This window comes from Peromyscus californicus, unplaced genomic scaffold (assembly GCF_007827085.1).
Source record: "Peromyscus californicus insignis strain IS unplaced genomic scaffold, ASM782708v3 Scaffold_6__1_contigs__length_162567912, whole genome shotgun sequence".
Lineage (NCBI taxonomy): Eukaryota > Metazoa > Chordata > Mammalia > Rodentia > Cricetidae > Peromyscus > Peromyscus californicus.
The window spans coordinates 162,512,564-162,540,020 of NW_026294584.1; the positions used below are offsets into that span (position 1 = coordinate 162,512,564).

General features: G+C 39.5%; 1 long non-coding RNA gene across 1 annotated transcript; it reads left to right on the forward strand.

The window, feature by feature from the left end:
* The first annotated feature begins 541 nt into the window (after positions 1 to 541).
* On the forward strand, positions 542 to 24,413 carry LOC128099960 (uncharacterized). The gene is made up of 3 exons (XR_008214618.1): positions 542 to 597; positions 15,594 to 15,732; positions 24,169 to 24,413. It is a non-coding gene; the product is annotated as an uncharacterized LOC128099960 (long non-coding RNA).
* The last annotated feature ends 3,044 nt before the right edge of the window (positions 24,414 to 27,457 follow it).

Consider the following 27,457-nt stretch of genomic DNA (forward strand, 5'->3'; position numbering starts at 1 on the left):
AGATGATATCCTATTCAAAGGGTACAGAAATGACAGAAGTGAACCTACTATTCAGTTTTCTTCTAAAGTGATTAGGTGATTACATTATAATGACAATGTCATGAATTAAGTGTGAGGAGCATCAGGATTATATGATTATATTGTCAAATAATATATTAACAATGTCAGTATCATGCTCTCTTTTGTACACATGTATGGAATATTTTAGAGTGCAGTGACCTATGATGATGTGCATGTTGACTTCACTTGGGAAGAGTGGAATTTGCTGGATCCTTCTCAGAAGAATCTCTACAAATATGTGATGCTGGAGACCTACAGGAATCTCATTACTATAGGTAACACTGAATTTTCTCTGTTTTAAAATAAGGTGACAACTGTTTCTTGGTTTATTGATGCCCTTCTATAATTTCATTGAGAAAGAACAAGAATGAGATGAAAAAAAATCAGGCATGTTTCTAAGGTTCACTGAAGATTTTAACTACAATTTTGCACAGTTCTCAATAATATAACATATATTTTTCTTATAATATATTTTAGGATACGTTGGAAAGACCATAATATTGAAGAACATTGTCAAAGTTCTAGAAGACATGAAAGGTAATTTTCATGTGCAAGATGATACAAATGTGTCTCTGAAGAAATTATAATGTGTCCTGGAAGTTTTTAAAACAGAAGCAACAGTATAAATAAGCATAGCTTAAAATGCATAATAATTATTAAATTCTCATAAAACCTTATACCTCAATTTCAGGTAGGTGAATTTCATTTGCAAGGCATTCTTTTAAGAAAGAAGTCAAGGAAGCAATGTCTAAAAAGATATCACCATTTGAATCATAGCACTATGAGAGTTATGCTATAAAACTATCAATCCATTTATTTCATATCATTCATGTTACAAAAGGTATGCACAGTGAAGAGGTGATAAGTATATCTTCAAAGCAAATAATAAGCAAATAGTCCATAGTAAAGAAGTCTAACTAATATACTTGTGAATGTGCTGTTTAGTGAGAGGGGCAGTTAGAGTCAAGAGTCAAGTCAAAAAAAAAAAAACCCTTAATTCTTATACCACAAGTCTATGAGTACAAAAAGTTAGACTGTGTGAATTGAATGTGGAAAACTTTTATTGGTTATTCTTCCTTTACTGTGTATATCATATGTCACTCTGAATACAAGTCAAATGTGCATAGGGCTATGGAAAGTCATAACATACCTCTCTCTCAGAACAATTAGAAGATATGTAGCAATCCTGACATTGTGTATACTTGTTGAATTTGATTCAAATATACAAGTAATTGGTTTTCCAGGTTCGTTGTTAATGCATAAAGAAACTTGCAGTGCAGGAAAGTCCTATGAGTACTAGGACTGTGTAAAAACTTCTGTTTGTCCTAGTTCATTTAGCAAATGTAGTATGATTCACAGTATAGGAAAATTTATTAATGCAATAAAGTGCTAAAACTCTGATTTTTTTCCAGTTCTCTTCAAATATGTGAATAATCTCATATAGAAAAAAAGATACTGTAAATGTGAACCATGTAATAAAGGATCTTACCATCACAGGTATCTTCCAAGATGCAAAACAACTCTTAAAGAAAAGGAGTAACATGAGTGTGTGAACACAATGATAAAACCTTAAGATCTAATTCCTCTTTATAATTGGACCAAATTGTAAAATTAACTCATGCAGCTATAAAGATTAAACAGAATATTGTATGATGTAATGCTTTTACATGTGCCATTATTTTTGCAGGCAAGAAAGAAGTCAAACTGAAGAGAAACCTTCAATGATATACTCAATGTGTTAAAGCCTTTGCACATCTTAGTGCTCTTCAAATGCATGAAAAAACACACACTGAAGTGAAGCCCTATGAATGCAATCAGTGTGGTAAAGTCTTTGCATGCATCAGTAATCTTCAAATGCATCAAAGGACACATACTGGAGAGAAACCCTATGAATGTAATCAGTGTGATAAAGCCTTTGCATATGTCAGTAATCTTCAAATGCATCAAAGAACACATACTGGAGAGAAACCCTATGAATGTAATCAGTGTGCTAAAGCCTTTGCACAACACAGTCATCTTCAAATGCATGAAAGAACACATACTGGAGAGAAACCCTATGAATGTAATCAATGTGATAAAGCCTTTGCACAACACAGTCATCTTCAAAGGCATAAACGAACACATACTGGAGAGAAACCCTATGAATGTATTCAGTGTGGAAAAGCCTTTGTATGTCATAGTCATCTTCAAATGCATAAAAGAACACATACTGGAGAAAAACCCTATGAATGTACTCAGTGTGATAAAGCCTTTGCACAACATAGTCATCTTCAAAGGCATAAACGAATACATACTGGAGAGAAACCTTATGAATGTAATCAGTGTGGTAAAGCCTTTGTATGTTATAGTCATCTTCAAAAGCATAAAAGAACACATACTGGAGAGAAACCCCATGAATGTAATCAGTGTGATAAATCCTTTGTACAACACAGTCATCTTAAAATGCATAAAAGAACACATACTGGAGAGAAACCCTATGAATGTAATGAATGTGGCAGAGCCTTTGCATGTCACAAAAGTTTTCAAAGTCATAAAAGAACACATACTGGAGAGAAACCCTATGAATGTAATCAATGTAGCAAAGCCTATGCATGTCAAAAAAGTCTTCAAATGCATAAAATAACGCATACTGGAGAGAAACCCTATGAATGTAATCAGTGTGCTAAAGCCTTTGCATATGTCAGTAGTCTACAAATGCATCAAAGGACACATACTGGAGAGAAACCCTATGAATGTAATCAGTGTGGTAAAGCCTTTGCACAATACAGTCATCTACAAAGGCATAAACGAACACATACTAGAGAGAAACACTGAATGTAATCAGTGTGGTAAAGCCTTTAAATGTATGAGTAATCTTAAAAATCATGAGAAAAAATCATACTGCAAAGAAACCCTATAAATATAGTCAGTGTGGTAAAGTTTTGTACTTTATACAGGAGTAAAACTTCTTGTGTGTGATTAATCTGTTAAAGCCTTTCCATATCACAATAGTTTTTGACTATCTGAAAAAGATGCTGTGGGCATCTTATTATGAAGTATTTGGTAAGATCTTTATCCAATGCACTTATAATCAGTTACACAAGAGTGTGTATTCTGTAGAAAAATATTTGACAATGTTAACAATCTGTTCAACATTTTGATGCCCATTTTTATATTGTTTACAACAGAAAACTCATGGAACAAATAAACTTATGAATTTATGAAAGCTTTTGTATGGGGTAAAAGGACCAGACACAGAAACACACCCTGACCGTGAAAATAGAGCCAGTGAAAGACACACCCCTTGGCCTGGAAATCAGAGCTAAAATCACACTTTGACCCTGAAACAAGAGACAAAGAAACACTTTGTCCCTGAACCAAGAACCAGTGCTAGAAACACCCTGACCCTGAAACTAGACCCGAAATGTTAAAAGGAGCCAGTGAAAGAAACACTCTTTGGACTTGAAATCAGAACCCAGGAAATACACTCTACCCTTGACCAACTAAGCACCAAACCAACCAACCCCTGAGCTTGAAACCAACCAATGCCTGAGCATGAAATACAGCCAATCTTTGAGCTTGTTCAAGCCCTGTGCCTGCTCAGTTAGCAGCTGCCTTTTACCACCCTGGCAGAAGCAGTGGCTCTCCTGGATTCCTTTCTCCCAAATAAGTCTCTTGAATGAGTTTTGGGTGAAGACGTTTCACTGAAGCAGATCAGAATCTCACCATTGGCTTGGATCAGAGAAGCAATGGACACCTCTGCTGGCAAACTCTCTTAAAGGAGCACTGCTGTGGGATGGTCTGTATGTCAAATGTGTTGCTGATTGGTCAATGAATAAATCACTGATTGGCAGTGGCCAGGCAGGAAGTATAGGCGGGACTAACAGAGAGAAAAATTGAGAGAACAGGAAGCTGGGAGGGGAGACATTGCCAGCCGCCATCAGGATAAGGAAGATGTAAAGTACCGGTAAGCCACAAGCCACGTGGCAAGGTATAGATTAATAAAAATGGATTAATTTAAGCTGTAAGAACAGTTAGCAAGAAGCCTGCCACGGCCATGCAGTTTGAAACCAATATAAGTCTCTGTGTTTACTTGGTCGGGTCTGAGTGGCTGGGGGACTGGCGGGTGAGAGAGATTTGCCATGACTGTGGGCCAGGCAGGAAAACTCTAGCTACAGAGCACAGCAGAAGTAACAACTTTTCACTAGAGGCTGCTGCATTTCTGCAGCCATTTTCCCCTTACTTGAGTGAAGCAGAGAAGTAACAATTTTGGCTGGAGCTGAGGAGAAATGGACATCTCTGCTGGGACACTCCCTAGTAGAGCAGAGCAGAGAAGCAATTGACAGCTCTGCTGAGAAACTTCCTTAGGGGAGTGGGGCAGAGCAGCAATGGGCATTTCTGCTGGGTAACTATTTTAGCATAGTGCCACACAGCCCAGCTATAATGGCTCCCTTTTGGAGAGGAGCAGGATTACTGCATTTTGCAGGAATATCATTCCCCACTGGAACACAGCTTCATGTATAACCTGACTTCCCAACAGTCAGGGTACCTTTCTCCTCACAGCAGTAGGTATCCAGGATATCTTCCCTTCAAAACTGTAGGTATGGCCTGATTTCCAACAGTCAGAGTATCTTTCTCTTCAGAGCTGTAGGTATCCAGGAGACCTTCCTTTGACAGCTATAGGTATAGCATGATTCTGATAGTCAGGATACCTTTCCCGCCAGAGCTTTAACACTTGCACTATGAATTTAAACAATAATGTAACCCTTTTAGATTCTATACTTCTCTTCAATTACACGAAATAACTAATTTAGGTTTAAAACCTTTATGAATTTGTGTTAGCTCCTTTTTTGTTGTGATATAATATCTAGGTCAACTTATAAATGAGTTTAATTTGGCCCTTGGTTCTAGAGGGATATAGGAACACCATGAAAGTGGCGTGGCAACAGTGTCAGACATGACAGCTAAAGCAGGAAGCTAAGAACTCACATCTTTAACCTGCAGCATGAAGCAGAGAGTGGGAACTAGAAATGGTGTGTAGATGTAAATTCTCAAAGCCTACCCCCAGTGACATATTTCCTCTAGCAGGGCAGCATCTCCTAAATACTTCCAAATAAAACCACTAACTTAGAAGGATTGATTTCTCAGATTTCATGTCTAAATGTTGCTTTTTTGTTATATGAACCAATTCATGGTGAAGAAAAATTCTGTAAGTAAGCCATTAGATACCTGAACACCTGTGGTACAGGAGTGAATGCTTACATGAGAAAATCATTCATGAATGTAAAATTGGTTAAGAGTTGTTTATTTTGTAATTATGTGATGACATTGTATGTTTATGTGGGTGTGTGAATGTGCATGCTCATTCCTGAGAATTTTAGACCCTTGGATCTTCTTGTAGCAGGAAATACAGGAAGTTGTCAAAAATTGGACCTTGGTCCTGGGAATGAACATTTCTTAACTGCCCAGCCATGTCTCTAGTATTGTAAATATTTTAAAGCCTATTTATGTCATTTTGAAGTCAGGAAATAGGGACAAACTCATGCAAGAGAAAAACCCTATTTGTGTAAATAATTTGGATATCATAGTTGTTTTCAGCTTCAAGAAAAAAATCATGTTTCATTTATTTTTCATTGTAGCCTTGAAGGAAGTAAATTACTTACCATGTTCACACAAGACTGATGGTGGAGATGACTGCATTGTGGTTTCTATTTTGAAACATTTGAGATACATACTAAAGTGTAAGTATATGTTTGGCAAATCCATTTGTTGAAGTTTATTTTGTAGTCTTTATATTCCTTTTGTGGCTTTTGTTCATCTTCTATTGTACTTTTACTTAGTGATAGGTATTTTTCTGCTGTAATGAATAGAATGGTATCCTCATCATCTAAGTGATCCATTGTTTATTTAAATATCAGGCAGTGTTTGATTACACTTTTCAAGTAAGGGTGTCTGTGAAATGGTTGTTGTTCCTTGTTTTGTTTTTCATTTTTTCACAAATTCCTTTGAGATTTTGTTGTTTGTTATTCAGCTTGGCTTGGATATCAATAATGATTCATGAGTCCTCATGAGTCCGCCTCCTGAGAACAAGTCCAAGAGTAGATGATGTACTCTCAACATGTGCTGTTTTGTCAACACAATTTAACAATGCTAATGTTAAAATGTTTAATAGAAGAGACTATAAGAAACATTAAATACCTCATGTATGTATTGAAAGTAATATTTTCATTTATCTGGTAAAGATGCAATAAAGTAGGATAATCAACAATCAACTTTGTATCTCATACTACAGCTTGATGTTCTATAGATATATACACATATATTATATATATATAATTTGATGTTCCATGCTTCTCCATGTCTCCATTACTTAACCATTTGGCATTTTATCTTGAAGCACTGCCTTTTAAGGGAATTACCTAGAGATGTAATGTAATGGCACTAAGATTTATTTTGTAACAAACATTTATGATGTGTGTATAATGTGATTATGGGTTTGTAGGTCCATGGCAGATGTGTGGAGACCAGTAGACAGCTTTGTGGTTTCTACTTTTTGTCCTCTTGATATGGTAATCAAGGTCAGATTTTCAGCCATAGATCATTTCCACTGAGCCATCTCACTGGTGCTCAAATAAGATTAGTATAAATATTACAACAGTAAACTATTGTCTTTTTTTAAGATTGTAAACTTAATTTCATGCAATGATAGAGAAAAACAGGACAATTTGAATAATAAATCCTCTTTGCATATAAAAATATTTATATGACCATACATTTTCTAATTTGTTTATTCTGAGGAATAAACATTTGTTTATAACACTTTCTCAGAACCACAATTGATGCCAGAGAATTTCCCTCATTCATTAAAGTTTGTAGCTACTAACCTGATGACCTGAGTTCTATCTCTTAGTAACCCATATTACTCCTACAAGTTTTTCTATTATTTCTATTGGGCAGTGGCATATGCATACTCCTACATCAACACATACATAAATAATTTTTAAACCTGAATAAGTGCCATTAAGGTCACTTGCATCCAAATGACTCCCTAGGTTTCATCACTAGAACTCATATAGGGGAAGTAGAAAATAGACAACTGTAAGTTGTCCTCTCACTCCTACATGGCACAGGTGTATACACACAAACATAGTTCAAACACTTTTTTTTTTTTTTTTTTTGGTTTTTCGAGACAGGGTTTCTCTGTGTAGCTTTGCGCCTTTCCTGGAACTCACTTGGTAGTCCAGGCTGGGCTCGAACTCACAGAGATCCGCCTGGCTCTGCCTCCCGAGTGCTGGGATTAAAGGCGTGAGCCACCACCCGCCCGGCTCAAACACTTTTAAATGGATGAAATTTAAAAAGTATAAAATAACCTAATTATTGAGAACATATGAAATGATTTGTCCATTTAAATGATAGAATTTCAGGAAATATTACTGTTCATCAAAACAGTGATGGTCCCTTTTTAAATTTTATTTTATCTATTTATTTTCTGATTCAATGATAGGTCATTTAAAAACACATACCTTGAGAGCTGGAGAGATGGCTCAGCGGTTAAGAGCACTGACTGCTCTCCCAGAAGTCCTGAGTTCAATTCCCAGCAGCCAGATGCTGGCTCACAACCATCTGTAATGAGATCTGGTGCCCTCTTCTGGCCTTCAGGGATACATGCACACAGAACATTGTATATATAATAAATTAAAAAATCTTTTAAAAAACCCACACACATGCCTCAGCTGGATTTAGGGGGGTATAGTTATAATCCCAGCACTTGAGAGACTCTGTTGGGCCAATGTCTGTGAATTTGAAGCCAGCTTGGTCCTCATAATGAATTCCAGGGCATCCATGGCTATGGGGACATATCTGTCTCAAAAAATTCTAAAAAGAAAAAACATATTTCAAATTAGGGAACTTTTCCCAATATAATATGGCTGGATTCTGACTGGTTTCAACAAAATCTTTTGTTATATTTAATCACATTAAGAGAACTGTTTTAACAATGAAAATAAGAAGCAATATAGAGAGTCCATTCACAGAGGTATAAAAATCCATTGAATCCTTAGACAACCATCTAGAGAGGACTTTCCTTACCTTTAAGTGATAGGAGAAAGAAGGAGCAGTGGGACATCTTCATCTTCAGCATTCTAATGACATATTTGGGACCTGGAGAAATGACTCAGTAGCACTGATCCATTTGGGTACCCAAGTTTGATTCCTAGCACCCATATCATATTGGTCAGAACTACTTGTATTTCCTGGTCCTGAGATCTGGTGCATCCGTCTAGCCTCTTAGGGAATCAGATATGGATGGTGAAAGACATATATGTATGTGATTCTATATTGTAAAAGAAAAAAAAGGTTTTCTTCATGTGCCTGTTATCTTAAAAAAGAATTAAATTTAAGTGTATAAGTTTTGCCAGTGAGTATACCAAGTGCATATGAGGTACCAGAAGATGGTGTCTGATCCCCTGTGACTGTAGGTACAGACAGTGGTGATCTGTCTTTTGGGTGCCAGGAATTAAAGTCAGGCCCTATATGAGCAGCCAGTTTTCTAAGTTCTATTCAGCTCCACAGACATGTTATTAATAGCAGTAAGGTGTGAATGGTTGCTAAGTTCATCTTTACATCAGCACTGATGACCCAGAAGAAATATAAAATGGCAACAGAAACTAACTTAGACATGGTGCTGATAGAATTTTTTGAACCTAGATCCCCACAAAATGAGGGAAAACTACAAAGAATTATCAGGAGGGAAACTGACAATAAAAGTCTTTAAAAGATGATTGACCATTTAACCAAAGCCACAAGAGTGAATTTATCTCTGATGTTGTAAACAGGCAGCAATTGGGACCCAGAAGTTCACATGTCAGGTGTCCCTTGCTTGAGTTTATACCTCCTGTAATAAGAGAAAAGGAACTTGCAGGCATGAAGTCTGACTTGTCTGAATATGATCATTTTTTGCTTTCCTGATGCCTATAAAACCTTCAGTTTGGAGCTCTGAATGGTGGTGACTCTAGATGACATCCAGATTATGAAGAGATCCTGAGACTTTATCTGAAGTCTCTCTAAGGCTAAGGCCTCTACAAAGAGCTGTAGAGTTTCAAAGAATTGTTAGGGATGGACTTTTGGGTGTGAAAGTCCAAGGTTCAAATGGCAGAGCAATGCTTGGGGTGTACCTGAGGACAAGCTGGCATGGACTGTACTTGGTATCCACTCAGCTGTGGTGGGTCAGACACCTCCAGGTCTTCTACTCTTTACTCTTTGTCAACTTGTGTAGCTGTCAGTGATGGTACCCTGCAGCCTCCACTTTTCAATTTTTACTGGGATCTTGAAGCTCCTTAGTCTCCACCCTATCAATATCTGGTACATGCCTGAGTATTGAATAGAATAATAAGGATATTCTAAGAGACCTTTATATCTCTCCCTTTGGATAACAGCTAATGAAACAATAGATGCTATGAAATTCTAATTTTGGGGGGAATTTCATTGTGGGAAAAGACTGACTCCTCTAGATAAGAATGTTTCTACTGAAGAAACATTTACTCCTTATCTGACCACCTTGCAGGACAGAAAGGAGCTGAGGTTGGAGGGTTTTAGAGATGGAAAAACTTTCATTATATGGCTTAGTTGTATTACTTAGTTGTTCATATCTCTTGCCATCTATCTAAACCTATTAAGACCCCAAGGATAGATTAATTACCTTATATCTTCATCACTGTTCCATATTAGTCATGCTGAAAATAAATCATGTTTACAATTTTTTTTATTAACAGTTTTGTTTTTTTTTTCCTTTTGTTTTCTATTTTCTTTTAAAGAATCTTCTCACTATGAATCTCTGGCTGGCCTGGAACTCACTAAATAGACTAGGCTCTTCTAGAACATTAGAGAGATTTGCTTACCTTGTCTCCAGTGTACTTGAATTATACATGGGCAAATCACAGACAACTAACTTTCTTTCTTTCTTTCTTTCTTTCTTTCTTTCTTTTTCTTTTTTTTTAATTTTCAAGACAGATTTTTTTTTGTGTAGCCTTGGCTGTCCTGGAACTAGCTCTGTAGACCAGGCTAGCATAAAATTTACAGAGATCCACCTACCTCTGCCTCTCAAGTGTTAGGATTAAAGGCATGAACTACCACCTATTGTAACTTGGTTCTTTTAATTGACTTAATAAGAGTGAGTGGCTCTGCCTAGTTTGCTAGGGTAGTGAGGCTATAGACTCTGTTCCTACCTCCAGTAACAGAAGGTTCCCATCAAATGCAGCCATCCTGCCTTAAAGTCCATTGTCTTCTAACTATGAGCAAGATTGTTTTTCTTTATCTTTGAGTCTATTATTATTAATCAAAGGATTAGAGCAGAGTACTGTTCTTATTCTACAGATGGTAAAATCCAGGCTCACAGAGATTAAGATACTTAAGTGTAACTACTCCTCTTACTCATTTCATTATTCTAATGCCTCACTAAATGAGGGTGAAGCCACCTAATTCAAGCATGGTAGCACAGGCCTGTAACAATGATACTTAGTGGAGGCAGGAATCTCAGGATTTCAACATCATCCAAGAGGAGAATGGTCAATGGGGTATGGTGGGAAGCCCATGAAACCTTGGAAGGCTATGATTGGCTCAGAACAGTGTCCATAGTCTTCCCTGTAGCTCTAGAACTTTAGAGCCATGGCACCAGCAAGTGTTAGCTGAGGTATTTACCACTCCGAGTTTTCTATTCTTGATAATGTTTTCTGTCCAAGGTAGCCTAGGTCACTTAAGGGTCAGATTTATGTTGCTCAATAAAGAGTAAAATTCTCCAGCAAGTGGAGTGAATTAGCCTCAGGCAGGCTCCCTATATGTGTATCCAAAACAGCATGTTCAGTCCTGAAACCATAGCACATAACTAACAGAAATGGAACCAGCAGGTTTTATTCATATATTTGCACATACTAATTCACACATATTTAACAAGGAAGAAATTTGAAGGGAAGAATTTGGGAAGACATGAAGAGAGGACAAGGAAGGGGGAAAGTGATGTAAAATATTTTAGTTAAAAATGTATAAAAATAAATTTTAAACATAAATATGGCTTGAGAGATAGCTTAGCAATGAAGAGTACTGAGTGTTATTGCAGAGGACACAGATTACATTGCCAGAAACCATGGTTGCTAACCATCTCCTGCAACTCCAGTTCCAAGGGATCTTATTCCCTCATCTGGCCTCTACAGGTATCACACATAGACGTATGTAGATAAACACGTATATACATAAAACAAAGCTTAAAGAATGAAATTCTTGGAAGAAACTCACCAAAGTGGTATAAAGTGTATAAGGTTAAGTGACTAATTAAATTGTTTATCTAAGAAAATGTTTGCAGATAAAAAAATAGTTTTGGGTTGGTAATACAAGTTAGGATAGAAAGTAAAATAAGTACAGATCTTTGCAGTCACCAAGACAGGATAGAAAATTTAGTACTTTTTCTGGTTTTTCCAAATGCAAATGGACTGGACATTGTGAATATAATTCTTACCCAATAATTCTTCTTATTGTATATAGTTATACTGTGTTAGAGTTAAAACCTTCCATTTTTATTTAGACAAAAAAGGGGAAATATTGTGGGATAGTTTGATCACATTCTTGTGGTGATATTGTGTTCCCCAATATATTGTTCACCTTAGTAGACTTATCTGGGGTCAGAGAACAGAACAGCTGCTAGATAGACATAGAGGCTAGAAAATGGTGGCACACGCACGCCTTTAATCCTAGCATTCTGGAGGCAGAGATCCATCTGGATCTCTGTGAATTCAAAATCACACTGGAAACAGCCAGGCATGGAGACCCATGCCTTTAATCCCAGGAAGTGATGGCTGGAAGCAGAAAGGTATATAAGGTGTGAGGACCAGGAACTAGAGCCTGGTTAAGTTTTTAGGCTTTTAGCAGCAGTTCAGCTGAGATCCATTCAGATGAGGAATCAGGCTTTCCAGTTTGAGAAAATGAGATCAGCTGAGGAATTGGTGAGGCGATGTTAGCTGTGGCTGGTTCTGTTTCTCTGATCGTTCAGCATTCACCCCCAACCAAAAATTAAATTCTGTACAGTAATGTCACAGCCTTGAGATAGACAGCAGTCAGGGCTTCATTAAAATGAACTCTTTCTGGTCCTTCATAGAAGCATTTGTGGCCTGCTGAGCCAGCTTGCTTGGAGGCAAAGGAAGCCTTATTCTGAAGTTAGAATAGCTCAGAATAGCTGTTCACTTAAGAACATCATTCATAGTATGAATAGGTGACTTTCCTATGCCTTTTTTTTCTATTTGTGTTCTATTTCCTTTGTACATGTGGCATTGATGCATTTTTATATGTATCTTTTATGTCATACATTATGATCTATTTATCTTATAAATCATGAATTATGTTATATTTATATTTAGATCATGACACATGATCTGAAAGATAGTTTTGCTCTATAAATCTCCATCTGCCTAAGTTGCTAGACTTGCACTCTCCTGTCCCTATTTAAATTGTTCAACATTTAACCTCAGGCCAGAACCTAAAAGAGACTTCAGGATGACAGCATATGTGGCATGCAAAATCTGTGCCAGACCAGCTCCTCTTTTAACCTTAACCACCACTTGATGCATACTGTTATTTAAGATATTTTGGTTTATTAAACTTTCAAATGTGTGGAATAATTTATTCCTGGGAAGGCATATTAATTCTATAACAGCAGTACTCCATCCTTGTAGAAAATTTTTTTGAGACAAGTTTCCTATGTTGGATCAGGTAGCCTTGATCCCACTCCATCTCATCTTCTTGTCCTTGGGATTAAACCAACTACATTTTTTGATTAAAGAACTCAACTACCACTAAGTTTTAAAATTAAAAATTTGGGTCATATCATCAACTGTCCATTTCAGTAACAGGAAGAGGACTTGTGTGTGCCTTCATGCCAGAATAGGAGGAATAGTTTATTGTGTACAGGGGGAAACAGGGTAGGCAATCAGCTGCTGGAGTCACCATTATGAAATAGGACCTGATTGCAGAAGGATCAGTGATTTTATAATTTTTCAGCATGTATTGATCCATCATGTGAGTGAAGGCAGGCTAGATTTTGAGTGTGCAATTTGGGAAGGTTAGTTTGAGCCAATGAATTTTGAATTTTCAACAAAGGAACTCTCCTATGCAGATATGTTCAATCCTGCTTGTCATGGTTACATTCATTAGTTGTATGCCAGGCCACAGGTCTCAGCAGCTAACATTGCACATAGGGGCATGGTGAAATAATATCTTATTAATATCATTCCCTGTGGTGGTATTGTGTTCCCCAAAATATCGTGCACCCCAATAAACTTATCTGGGGTCAGAGACAGAACAGCCACTAGATACAAAGGCTAGAAAATGGTGCACTCACACATTTAATCCTAGCATTCCAGAGGCAGAAATCCATGTGTTCAAGGATACAGCCAAGCATGGTGACTCACGCCTTTAATCCTAGAAAGTGAGCCTTTAATCCCAGGGAGTGGTGGTAGAAAGCAGAAAGGTATATAAGGCATGAAGACCAGAAACTAGAAGCATTTGGCTGGTTAAGCATTTGGCTGGTTAAGCTTTCAGGCTTCTAGCAGCAGTTCAGCTGAGACCCATTCTGGGTGAGGACTCAGAGGCCTCCAGTCTGAGGAAACAAGACCAGCTGAGGATCTGGCGAGGTGAGGTAGCTGTGGCTTGTTCTGGTTCTCTGATCTTCCAGTTCACTCCAATACCTGGCTCAGGTTTGATTTCATTAATAAGAACTTTTAAGATTCATGCTACAATTCCCTTTACCAGAGAATGGTTTTCTCAACCTAGATGCCCCTTAACTGAAGAATGGATAAAGAAAATGTGGCACATATACACAATGGAGTACTACTCAGCAGTAAAAAACAATGATATCATGAAATTTGTAGGCAAATGGATGGAACTAGAAAATATCATCCTGAGTGAGGTAACCCAGACTCAGAAGGACAAACATAGTATGTACTCACTCATAGGTGGATACCAGATGTGAGGGAAGGGATGTTCAGATTGCAACCCACAGCTCCAGAGAGGCTAGCAAACAGGGATGGCCCAGTGAAGGAGAAGTGGATGAGATCTACATGAGCAGACTGGGAGTGGAGGGGGTGGAGGGTGAAGAGTGGGGGATGAGAACATAGGGAAATGGGAGGGTCGAGCTGGAACAGGGACAGAATGGGAGGGCAGGGAGAGAGATGCCATGATGGATGAGGACATCATGGGAATAGGAAGAGGCAAGGTGCTGGGGAGGATCACAGGAATTTACAAGGATGACCCCACCTGTGGTCTAGAGGGTGCCTGGACTGGTCTACTCTGGTGACTAGCCTAGTGAATACCCTACCCACCATCATAGAGCCTTTGTCCAGTGACTGATGGAGGCAGATGCAGAGATTCACGGCCAGGTGCCAGGCTGACCTCCAGGAATCCAATCGATGAGAGAAAGGAGGGATTCTGCAGGCAGGAGACATTGAGATCATGATAGGAAGATGTGCAGAGATGACTGGCCACAGTGGTGGAAGCCCATGAACGGCTGTGGAGCCCCCATGGGACTGGACTAGGTCCTCTGGATATGGAAGATGGTTGTTTGGCTTGAACTGTGTGGGGGGCACCCAGACAGGGAGATCAGGATCCATCCCTGGTGCATGGGCAGGCTTTTGGGAGCCCAGTGCCAATGGTGGGTGGTGTGATGCCTTGCACAGCCTTGGTGCAGTGGGGAGGGGCTTGGACCTTCCTAGGATCAGTGTGCCGGGCTCTGCTGACTCCCCATGGGAGACCTTGATTTGGGGGATGTGAGGATGTGGGGTGGCTTGGAAGGGAGGGCTGGGGGGGGTGAGAGGAAGAGGGAGATGGGATCTGTGGGAGGTATGTAGAGTGAGTAGAAAATTTCTTAATAAAGAAAAAATGAAAAAAAACAAAGATGAATTTAAAAGAATTCTAATTTTTGTATAATAAAAAACTAAATTACAAAAAAAAATTATAACCAGAGAACAGAAGAAGCTTGTTATTAAGTTGGGCAACATCAAAGTAATGCATTAAATAAATGCTTGGTATGTAGAAGGGGAAATAACAACATGCTAATTTATTCATCTTTTGTAACATGTGTCTAAAATTAAAATTTTGCTTAAAACTTTATCTTAATATTTATATTTTTTCTTAATTTTGTAGGTTATTTTAGGAACCAATATTTCTTGTTTGAAAAAACATCTATCTGATATTCAGAAGTTCTATGTCATTCCTTGAGTTTCTTACTGTATTATTGAAAATTCTAGTTCATTAAATTTAATATATTTTAGTGAAAATGCTGAAAAAAAAAACCAAAGTCAGTATAGCTATGTGTTTTTTCAATTCTTTATATCTTTTTTAAAAAGACAATCATTTGTTTTACTTTTAAAATTTGATTTTCTTTAAATGCATCACTGCTCTAATCTCTTATTTTTTCTATTCCCCATTGTTTTCAGGTCATTAAGAAATTCTTTGCATTTTCTTCAAGTGCTATTGATTCTTTATTTCTGCTGAGAGCAATGTTTCCTGTAACTTAGGCTTGCCTCACACTATGGAGTTGAGAATTGCTTTGAATACCTAATCCTGCTTCTGCTGCCCATTGCTGAAAAGAAAGTACTGCTACTGCTTCAAAGCTGGACCTTAACTGGTCAGTGAGAAGGAAAAATAGACCAGTAAGTGAGTGTCCTCCAACTTCTCTCAATTTTATTGCAAAGTTACAAACGAAGAGGGACCTGTGTAAGAAATGAGTTCACTGATCAATTTTAAAGCAGGTGTAGTTCCAGGACAGAAAGGGATGGGCAAGAAGGAGTATGAAAGCTTTCCTCCTTTGACTGTAGCTCACATTGGAAATAACTAGTGAGGTAATCAATTTTAGATGATTATTAATTATTGTGACTAGCCATTTCTTGCATCCACAGAACAGGGAATCAAGAATCTGGATAAAGAACTGAACTTATCATGAAGCCAAAATACAATAGTTACACTAGTTTGACCAAAATAGAACTGGTACCCTAACCCAAAGGTCTGTATAGACAGGCAGTGATGAGGAAGTCATGTGGCTGGGCTTAGAGCCAATGTGAAGGCAGAACAGAAAGGCAATAAAAACACAAGTCAGGCAGGAAGAAACTCTTTCTGGCAAAGCGATGGTGGTGAGGTAGTAAGATAAGGTAGTCATGGCTCTCTGATATCTTTGGCTATTTCCTCTGTATTTGGCTCTGTGATTCTTATTTACTAAGACTTTAGAAATTTGTCTACAGATGTGTCTGCCTTTATGTTACTTTGACTTTTTCCTTTGCAGCTCTTAATATTTTTTCTTTATTCTATATGTTTAGTGGTTTGAATGTTACGTGGCAAGGGGACTTTTTTTGATCCAGTCTATTTGGTGTTCTGTAAGCTTCTTGTACCTTCATAGGCATTTCCTTCTTTAGGTTGGGAAAGTTTTCTTCTATGATTTTTTTAATATATTTCCTGTGCCTTTGAATTGGTATTTGTCTCCTTCTATCCCTATTATTCTTAGGTTTGGTCTTTTCATGGTGTCCCAGATTTCCTGGATGTTTTGTGTTATGACTTTTTTGGCTTTAGTGTTTTCTTTAACTGACAAATCTATTTCCTCTTTTATCTTCAACACCAAAGATTCTCTTTTCCATCTCTTGCATTCTGTTGGTTGTGCTTGCATCTGTAGTTTCTGTTCATTTACTCAGATTTTCTATTCTCAGCATTCCCTCAGTTTGTGTCATCTTTATTGCTTCTATTTCATTTGTCAAATCTTGGACTGCTTCCTTCACCTATTTAATTGCTTTTTCTTGGTTTTCTTTGCTTTCTTTAAGGGATTTATTGATTTCCTCCAATTTTTTGTTTGTCTTTTCTTCAATTTCTTTAAGCAAAATTTTCATTTCCTATTTAAAGGTCTCTATCATCTTCTTAAGGTCAATTTCTCCTGCTTCTTCAGCTTTGGGATGTTCAGGTCTTGCTGATGTAGAACCACTAGGTTCTGATGGTGCCATATTGGTCTTTATGCTGTTGACTGTATTTTGCACTGGTGTCTACCCATCTCTTCCTCCACTCCATGCAAGTGATATCTGTGTCTGAGGGAGCCTCTCTTGGTCTGGTTGTTATTCTTGATCTAATTAATGGCAGCTCTTGGTCTAATCCAGGCTCTTGGTCTGATTGGTGCGGATGGATTCTGTGTCTCAGGGAGCAGCTCTTATTCCAATGGGCACCAGTGGGCTCTGTCTCAGGGAGCAGCTATTCCCAACCAGTGCAGGGTGGGACCTGCTTTCTTGGTGAGAGGGCAGGGGAAGAGGCAGCTTCCCAGTCCCTGGGGCTCCAGTGGCTTGGGAGATGGGCACAGAATGTGCCCCCAGGACCTAGGGGCTAGGGACTTGGTCTGCTCAGTCTGGAGATGGGGTCTTACCAGTTCACAGTCAGTGCTGGGTGGGTTTATGACTCTGGTGGTCACAGGGGGCTATGTTCTTGGTAAGAAGTGCTAGAGGGTTAGGGTTAGGATTAGGGTTAGGGTTAGGGTTAGGGTTAGGGGTTAGGGTTAGGGGTTAGGGTTAGGGTTAGGGTTAGTGTTAGGGTTAGTATTAGGGTTAGGGTTAGAGGGTTAGGGTTAGAGGGTTAGGGTTAGGGTTAGAGTTAGGGTTAGGGTTAGAGTTAGAGGTTGGGAGGGAGGGCTGTGGGGTGGGAGGAGGGAGTAGATGGGATATTTATGTAGAGTTAGTAGACAATTTCTTATAAAGAAAAATTAAAATAAAATTATGCCCTTCAAAAAAAAAAAACAAAAACAAAACAAAAACAAAAATAAATATTCCACTATTATCCTCTCTATAAAATCCCACCCCTGGGTATGCATCTACACAATCCCACTCCCATGACCTGTACACACATTACCTACCCAAGCAGCCTTAGGGGGTTAGGGTTAGGGTCAGGGTGTGGGGTCAGGGTCAGGGTTAGGATCAGAGTTAGAGAATAAGGGTCAGGGTGATGATCAGGGTCGGGTCAGGGTGGTCAGGGTTAGGGTTGGGTTTCGGAGTTAGGGGTTAGGGGTTAGGGTTAGGGGTTAGGTTTAGGTTTAGGCCTCCATTCAGTTCCTTTCCATTTCCAGGGTTCCATTTCATTCTGTTCTGTTCTATTCCACTGTTTGTGTCAGGGTCAGGGATTAGGGTCAGGGTTAAAGTTGGGGTCAGAAGAGTTAGGGTCAGGGTTAGGGTTAGAAGGGTTAGGGTCATGTTCAGGGTTGGAAGAGTTAGGGTTAGGGTTGGGTATAGGGTCAGGGTCAGAGTCAGGGTCAGGGTTGGGTGTAGCATGAATCCTAAAGGGTCTTATTAATAAAAATCAAACCTGATGCCAGGTATTGGGTGAATTGAACTCACAGAGATCTAGGTGGATCTAGGCCTCTGGAATGCTAGGATTAAAGGTGTGTGCTACCACTGCCTAACCTCTATGTTTAATATTGTGGCTGTTCTGTTCTCTGACCCCAGATAAGTTTATTAGAGTGCACAATATTTTGAGGAATACAATATCACCACAGTCGGTTCAGGGTTAGGGTCAGGTTCAGGGTGAAGGTGAGGGTCAGGGTCAGGGTGAGGGTTCAGGGTTAGAGGGTTGCTGAGGATCAGGATTAGAGGATCAGGGTGAGGATCAGGGTTAGAGGGTTGGTGAGGATCAGAATTAGAGGGTCAGGGTTAGTGAAGGTTCAGGTTTAGAAGGTCAGGGTGAGGGTTGAGGGTTTAGAGGGTCAGGGTGAGGATCAGGGTCAGGGTGAGGGTTCAGGGTTAGAGGATCAGGGTGAGAGTCAGGGTGAGGGTCAGAGGGTCAGGGTCAGAGGGTGAGGGGTCAGGGTTAAGGTCAGGGGTCAAGGTTGGGGTCAGGGGTCAGGGTTTCAGGGTCAGGGTCAGGGTTAGGGTTAGGGTTAGGGTTAGGGTTAGGGTTAGGGGTTAGTGCTGTGGGATGGTCTGTATGTCAAATGTGTTGCTCTGATTGGGAAATAAATAAATCACTGATTGGCCAGCTACAGACAGATGTGAGCTATCACACGGCTATTGAGAATTGAACCTCGATCTTCTGGAAGAGCGCAATCAGTGCTCTTAACCACCAAGCCATCTCTCCAGCCCCATCATTCAGTCCTTTAACTGCAATTCTAAATGGTAGCTTTAGAACTGGAGACAGTTTACTTTCTCCTTCCTTGGTGATTGGAACTTTGATGATGGTGTTTCCCTTTTAAGCATTACTTTACTTAACTTTTGAACTTTAATAGGTTTAAAGAACGAATGCCTACAAGATTAAATTAATAAATAAGTTGCTATCCACCAAGTAGCAAGTACCTATCAACCTGATCAAAACAAATAACCAAATCTTGCTATGTGTCTAATGTTTCATACTGTTTTTTAAATTTTTTATCAGACATAACACCCAACCCTATGCTTCACTGTTTCCCATATTCTTTAGCTTTATACAATAGGAAAGGTTATTTTCTGTAGATGTATGCAATGTGGTACGGAGGTATTTGATAAAAGTGTTTCAGATGTGTGTTTCAGTTGGAGTATAAATCAAAAATTAAGACCTAAAAATATAGAAATTTAATTGACTGGAAATCCCAGTGTATTAGTCAGGGTTCTCTAGAGTCACAAATCTTATGGAATAAATCTCTCTCTCTCTCTCTCTCTCTCTCTCTCTCTCTCTCTCTCTCTCTCTCTCTCTCTCTCTGTGTGTGTGTGTGTGTGTGTGTGTGTGTGTGTGTGTGTGTGTGTGAATTTATTGGAATGACTTACAGACTGCAATCCAAAAATGGCTAGCTGTGAATGAAAAGTCCAAGAATTTAGTAGTTGCTCAGTCCCATGAGGCTGGGTGTCTCAGCTGGTCTTTTTGTATATGCTGGAATCCCAAAGAAGTAGGCTTCAATGTCTGTTCAGGAATGAATGTGCTGACAAGATGAGGGAAAGCAGCCTTTTTCCATTGTCCTGCTAGCAGAAGGTGTGACCCAAATTAAAGGTGTGGCTTCCAGCCTGAAAGTCTGGATTAAAGGTGCATGTCATTCAGCCTCAGGATCTGGATCAAAGGCATGTTGTCTTCTTGCCTTAAAATCCAGGGGGCAACTGTGCTCTCCATTTCTGAATTATAGTACATTCCAGATATAGTCAAGTTGACAACCAAAAATAGCCATCACGATCCACCCCTTGTCAACTTGGCACAGAATTATATCACCTTATGTCATGATTAATTTCCAAATGAAAAATAATAACCATGTCATAATTATTCCTAAACACAATGTAACTATCCTACAATTGCGAATGCATTATATATTTAGAATAGTGGTAATGTTTCTTGGGGGATATCTTTCTGGTATTTCAAACTTACATCTGATAACCACTGATATTCTCTTAATTGATATTATAACATATGATAAGAAAATGGAAAGAATATACAAATATCTGTACACATACATTATTAAGAAAATGCAATAGAAGCACTCATGTCAGTTATAATCCTCACTTCTGTAACTGGTGACGTGGCCTTAGATGATATTTAGAACTACATTCCTCTACTATGCATTCTGTATATCTTCCACCTTCTGCAAACACTTCAGAAGTCTTGGGTCTTTTCCTGGAGAAGTGACCCATACCTCCATTCCTGATGCATCTGTGCCCTTTGTCATCCTTCCTGGATTAGATTGTTGTAGTTTCCCATTAACTTTAATCACAGGGTATAATAGCACCAAGAGATGCCCTAAAGGATCTCCTGCACTCCAGATATCATCTTGCTTACCTCCATTGTAGAGAGGCAATTCAATTTCCCCATGGTAATCTGAATATATCATCCTTTCTAATGGTGTTATTCCTTTCTTAGTCTGTTGGTTTAAGGGCATTTGAAGCCCAAAATGACCAGGGGGAAGTCTGACTTTCCAGTTCAATGGAATGTTTGTTGTGGCTGGGCTCCTGGCAGAAGCACTCTCTACTCTGGAACCAAAATTTCTAGGCCAGCAGAACTTAGAGTTGTGAATACAAGAAGCAAAAACTTTCCTAGTCGGTTACTAGGGTGATAGTGACTGGAACTATTTCCTTTACCATTCCTTGATTCCTGGACCCATGGAGATCCTGGCTATAGGAGAAACCATACCATATATCAGATGGTGATCCAGGGCATATACTGCCTTCTGGAGAACCTTGCCCCAGCCCTAAAGATGCTGCCACCTAATTGGTACTGTAACTGTGTCTTCAAAAGACCAAAGTCCATTACATCTCTCTATCAGGCCAGTTTCTTCAAGATGCTGGGGAACATGGAAAGACCAGTAGCTTCCATGATTGTGGGCCACTGTTGTACTTCTCTGGCTGTGAATTGAGTTCTCTGGTCAGAAACAATACTGTGTGGAATATCACATTGGTGGATAAGACATTCTATAAGTCCATTGATGATGGTTTTGGAAGAAGCATTATATGTAGGAAAGGCAAATTCAGAGTAAGTATCAGAGTAAGTATCTACTCTAGTAAGGAAAAAGAGTTGTCCTTACCATGAAGGAAATGGTCCAATGTAGTCAACCTGCTACTAGATTGCTGACTTGTCACCCTGGCTAATGGTGTCATATCTAGGGCTAAGTGTTGATCTCTGCTGTTGGCTGATCTGGCACTCAGCAGCAGCAGTAGCCAGGTCAGCTATGGTGAGTGGAAGTTCATGTTGTTGAGCCCATGCACAGACCCCATCTCTGCCATCATGGCCATATTGCTCATGGGCCCATTGGGCAATGACATAAATGGCTGGGAAAGGAGACTGACTGTCTACAGAGTCAGCCTATCTGCTTGATTACTGAACTCCTCCTTAGCTGAAGTCAGGTTTTGGTTAGCATTTCCATGGGATACAAATATCTTCATACCCTTAGCCCATTTGGAGAAAACTATCCACATACTTCTCTTCCCCAGATGTCTTTTCTCACCAATTTTCCAATCATGCTCTTTCCAAGTCCCTGACCATCCAGCCAATCCATTTGCAGCAGCCCATCAATCAGTGAATAGTTGCACAGTTAGCCATTTCTCCTTCCAAACAAGCTGTATGACTATGTGTATTGCCTGAACTTCTTCAGTATCTCTCCCTTCACTTCCCTTCACCAGCATCTTTCAGGGTTGTCCCAGAATGGGGTTGTAATGCTGCAGGTGTCTACTTCTGTGTGGTGCCTGTATGATGTACAGAACCATTAGTAAACCAGGCCTTAGTCTTTATCTTCCTCAGTCAACCAATCATAGGGAACACCTCATGAGGCTACAGGTGTATGCTTGGCAGCAGAAAGCATTGTAACAGAAGTAGAAACCATAGACATTTGGGCATCTTCTTCATGTATCTTGCTTGTGCCTTCAGGACCTGCTTGGGCCTGATCTCTTATATATCACTTCCATTTGATAATAGATTGCTGCTGTGCATGTCCTATTTTATGACTTGGTGGATCAGATAACACACAGCTCATGATGGGCAGTTCAGGTTGCATGGTAAAATGGTGGCCCACTGTCAAATGTTCAGTTTCTCCCAGTGGCTGGAATTAATGGCATGTGCTCACATGCTTGGCCATGTTTATTTTTGAAAATGATTCTAATGGGCACCAGTGGCAGACACTTGAAATGACTTTAAGAGGTATTATATTGTCCCAATTCTCCAATGCTCCTTTTCTTGTATGTTTTAAGTTATCTTCTTTTCTAGGTGTGTGTGGACTATGTAGCAGAGGGTTTAAAACTTACAATGATCTTCCTGCCTCTGTGTTCAGATTGCTTGTGCTAAAAGGATGCACTACCACACATAGCTTGAAAAATAATTTTTATTGTTCAAATCTCCTCTTCTTATTGTGGCCAGGAAGGCCAGGATATGGTGTTAGAACCCCTGATACTGGAGTTATAGATAGTAGTGAGCTTCTATATGTACTGGGAATAGAAGTTGGATAATTTGAAAGAATTTTCAGTGCTCTTAACTGCTAAGGTATTTTCCACCCTAAGTTTTCTATTCTTGATTATGTTTCCTGTCCATGGCAGCCTAGTCAGGGTCAGACAGCTGATGCTCATTAAAAAGTGGAATTTGCCTCCATTTGAGAGAGCCATATATATATATATATATAATATATAATATATATATATATATATAACCAACCAAAATGGGTGCAGAAGGTTGTATTCATGTATTTCAGTGTTCTTATTCACCCATATTTAACAAGGAAGAGGTTGGAAGGGATTTGTGAAGGGATGGAATGAAGAGATAAAAGTGGAAAGTGATGTAATGTCTTTTAATTAACAATTTATGGAAATAAATTTTAAATAAAAAAGGACTAGATAGATGACTTAGCAATTAAGAGCACTGGATGATTTTACAGAAGATCCAGGTTCCATTCCCAGAACCTGCATGGTAGCTAACCATTTGATATAACTCCAGTCTCAGGCATCTCCCATCTTCTGGCCTCTGTAGGTACTGTGCAGAGACACATACAAGCAAAACATCATATAACTAAAGTTATTTTTTAAAAGTTAGAAAAATGAAAGAATGAAATTCTCTACACATTATTGATGTCATAGCCCTGAGACAGACAGCAAGCCAGGGCTAGTTAAAATGAGTTCCTCTGGTCTTGCATTAAAGCAGCTGTGGCCTTCTGCTGAACCAGTCTGCTCAGAGGCAAAAGCACCTTTGTTCTGAGATTAATAGAGATTATTGTAACCATTAATCTAGGAGCAGAGTATACAGTGCTTTAGGTGACTTTTCCTTGAAGCTTTCTGTATTTGTGTTCTCTATATTTTATATCTATGAGAATTGTGGCATTGGTACAGTTATCTTTTAGATTAAATATCACGATTGACAGGTCACATAGGCTCCAAAGCAATTTATTTTTACTGTGTCATTTACTTGGTTTTCAGCTAAGACCTTGTGGTGCAAGATAAATACACCAGAGGCATTTTTCCCATCATTTTTATAATTTATATATGTTCTTGCATGACTTTGAGGTAAGAAAGTCCCTAAATGTCTACTTTTACATTGTAATCATGTTCAGAAGTGTATTTGTTAACTGAGCATGCTTGGGAATAGGCAGAACTCTATGTAAACATGTCTAAACTCCCTAAGTAAAATCCATATGCTTCCTTTGTTTAGGAAAAGCATTGTTTTGGAAATAATTCTCATGCTCTCCTTGCCTCCTGCAGGTAAAAAATCTTTTTCATTTCTTCCATCTTGGCTGTTGTGATGGCTATTCTTGGTAATCAAACTGACTACATCTGGACTTAACTAAAACCCAAAGAGTTAGATACACCTGTGAATGATCTTTCTTAAAGGTTTTGAAGTTAAAGACCCATCTTTAATCTGGATCATTTTAGGTGATATGATCCAACTTTAGCTGCTTGGTGGCATTGCACACCGTTAATCCTAGTTTTTAGGAAGCAGAGGCAGTCATAATTTCTGAGTTTGAGGCCAATGTGGTCTGCAAAATGAGTTCCAGGGCTACACAGATAAACCCTGTCTCCAAAACACCAAAATAAACAAACAAACAATCAAACAAAGAATAAGATCCACCTTTAATCTGGATTGTACCTTCTGGTAGCAGCTGACATATATAAAGGATATTGAAGAAGGAAGTTCTCTCTTTTTGCCTGCTTGTCCTAACTCTGATTATCAAGTTCATTCCTTTGCTAGCATTAGAACCCACTTCTTTGGAATTCTGGTGTATCCTGAAGACCAGCTGAGACATCCAGTCTCATGGAATGAACAACTATTGGATTCTTCACATTCCATTGGTAGGCAGCCATTGTTGGATTACCTGCACCACAGTTTGTGAGACATTCTAATAAATCCACTTTCTACATACATGGAGAGATTTATTCTACCAGTCCTATTCATGTAGAGAACCTTAAATAATGCAGCTATTTTATCTTTTATTTATTTATTTTTCTCCACCTGCCCACCGAGGAAGATGTGCTGGCTAACAGTAGTGCTCATAAAGACATTTTCCTAGCTTCATTATTCTCTAAGTATTCAACTTTCTGTGAAGCCTACTCTTTTTGTTGTTATTCATTTGCAAAGAATTTGCTCTGAATTTCATGAATAAAACTCCTAAAGCAATGGAGCCATCATCTAGCCTTCTGATTGGAGAAAGACCTATTATCTTGTTTGAGATCTGGTTCCTGCTTTTCATTCCTGGTTGTCTGAAGTCCCTCCAGTTCATCTGATCTCAGTATGAAACCACAGAACAAAGATCTCCTTTTGTGTCCTTAAATCTCCTTTTAATTGTTAGTATTCTGGGTACCCTTCCACCTATGGGACAGGGTATCATAGTATAGTATAGTGGGCTGTGCAAGCTAACTAGCCACATTGTATCCTGGAGGAAAAAGGGGAAGTGTCTATGGAGTGCAGGAAGATAGCAGGGTCTGCTGTTGGAGGCAGGGTCCAAGTGCTATTGAAATGCATATCTCTGCTGATCTAGAAAATGTCTCTGTCTGTGGTGGAAGGCAGGGTCAAGAACCATTGTGCTGTGTCTTTAAGCACACTGTAACCCTATAGGAGGTGCTCTTGTCACTCACTCAGGCCTCACTAGCCAATCAGGCCCTCTAGGTGACCTGCCAGTCAGAAGTGGTGCAGGACTCTTCTGGGCTCCCGAATTCAGGCTTGGCTTTGAAGAGGAGCTGGTACCAGTGGTTTTGTGTGCTGTTCTGCCATTGCTGCTGCAAGGAGCTTGGATGAGCTGGGAAACCACAACATGGTAAGTGAGGGACTGCTGTCCCCAGATGGGTAGGAGCAGATGGTAAGGTGCAGCAGCCACTGTGGTGGGTCCTCCCCAGATCTGGGTGGGAACTTGCAGCCAGATTCCCTGTCCTGTGAGGTCCCATGTGGTCTTTGCAACTCCCTGGACCCAGGGGCAGGCCTCTGAGTAATTTTCCTGTGTGGGCTGAATCTGCTCAGAGCATTGGGAGCAGGGAGCTCTGTGTAGAAACGTTTTTGTAGTCAACTTAAACATGCTTTTGGTGCATCCATGGAAAGCAGGTTGTGAAACTTGGAGAGGCCTAGTTTCTCCAGTATCTTCTAGATGTTCAGCACTTTGCATTTAATCTTTATGTGTAAGATCCATTTATAGTTAATTTTGTGGAGGTTGTAAAGGGCATCTCAAGTGTTGTGTAGCATTCCACTAATATGCCACCATGTAGAAGAGTAGAATTGGTGATTTAAAAAATTTACCAATGCTTAGGAGATTGTAAGGCTCACAAAGTAGAATTCAGCTGAGGGAAGACTACGTCTAAAACACCCAAAAGATAAGTATATGCTAACCAGCCCTGTTAGAGATTAGAATGCTAGGATACACATTTGTTCACCAGGATTGTCCAAACAAGCCCACCCCTGATTTACAACTAGCCACTAGACCCACCCCCATATCAAAGAACAGGCTGCTAAAGGTGGCATTCAGAGTCACAACCAACCTTAAGGCCTGCTGTGCCATAAAGTTCCAGTTTTCTTGAGAAAAGAATAGTTCTGTCAGATGGGCAATATGAAACCAGGTGACAACTATTTGATTGCCGACCTTGACCAGATGTCCTCCCTATGTGAGATTCCCTGACCAGATTCCTCCCCATTCAGATGCCGGTCCTCCTTCACCTAACGATCAATCGGAGGTTCTTTGTTCCTGTATCCTGCATTTGGTGTAAACAGCTTAGATGCAAGAATGTAGCATTGGGTAACTTCTGCCCTCCGGGGATCCGCCATTGTGCTGTAAGCCTGTATTTAAGGTTTCCTCCCTCTTTCAATAAACGGCATTCAGGGCATTCGGCATTCAGCTGTGGCGAATGACTCGCTGTCTCTTGTCCCTTATTTTTTAATCCACAGCCCCTCGCTCGGACATGGTGAACGGGTGGTGTAGCGCGGGGTGTTATCCGTTACAAATGGAGGTTCCTACTACGAGATCCGAGAAAGAAGAAGGACAGCTGATGGACACCCTTAAGGTAAGGCTGGCCAGCATTTTAAAGAAAAAAGAAAAGGTAAGGGTGAATTGAAATGGGTGCAGCTAGCTCACAGTCAGTTGATTGGACTGCAAGCAGGAAGGCACCGAAGTTAAGAAAGGGCAAGACAGCTAAAGATTTTAAATAAAAAAGGAAATCTTCCCAAAGAGAAGAGGGAAGGAAAGGGAAATTTCCCATTAGAAAAGGGAGAAAAAAATTTTAATCAAGAAAAAAGGATTTTCCCGGTAAAAAGGGGAAAAATTTTGAAACTAGGCCTAAAGATTGGGGCCCTGTAGAGGAAGGATGAAGGAAAGAGAGAAGCCTCTTCCCAGTGGTAATGGAGGAAGAAAAGACTCTTCCAATTGTAGAATTTTCAGGATAGCTGAAACTCTGAGCTCTTTCTGCAGTGCAGCATCAATTACAAAGAATCGGCAGGTAGGCCTCATTGCTGCTGGCTGAAC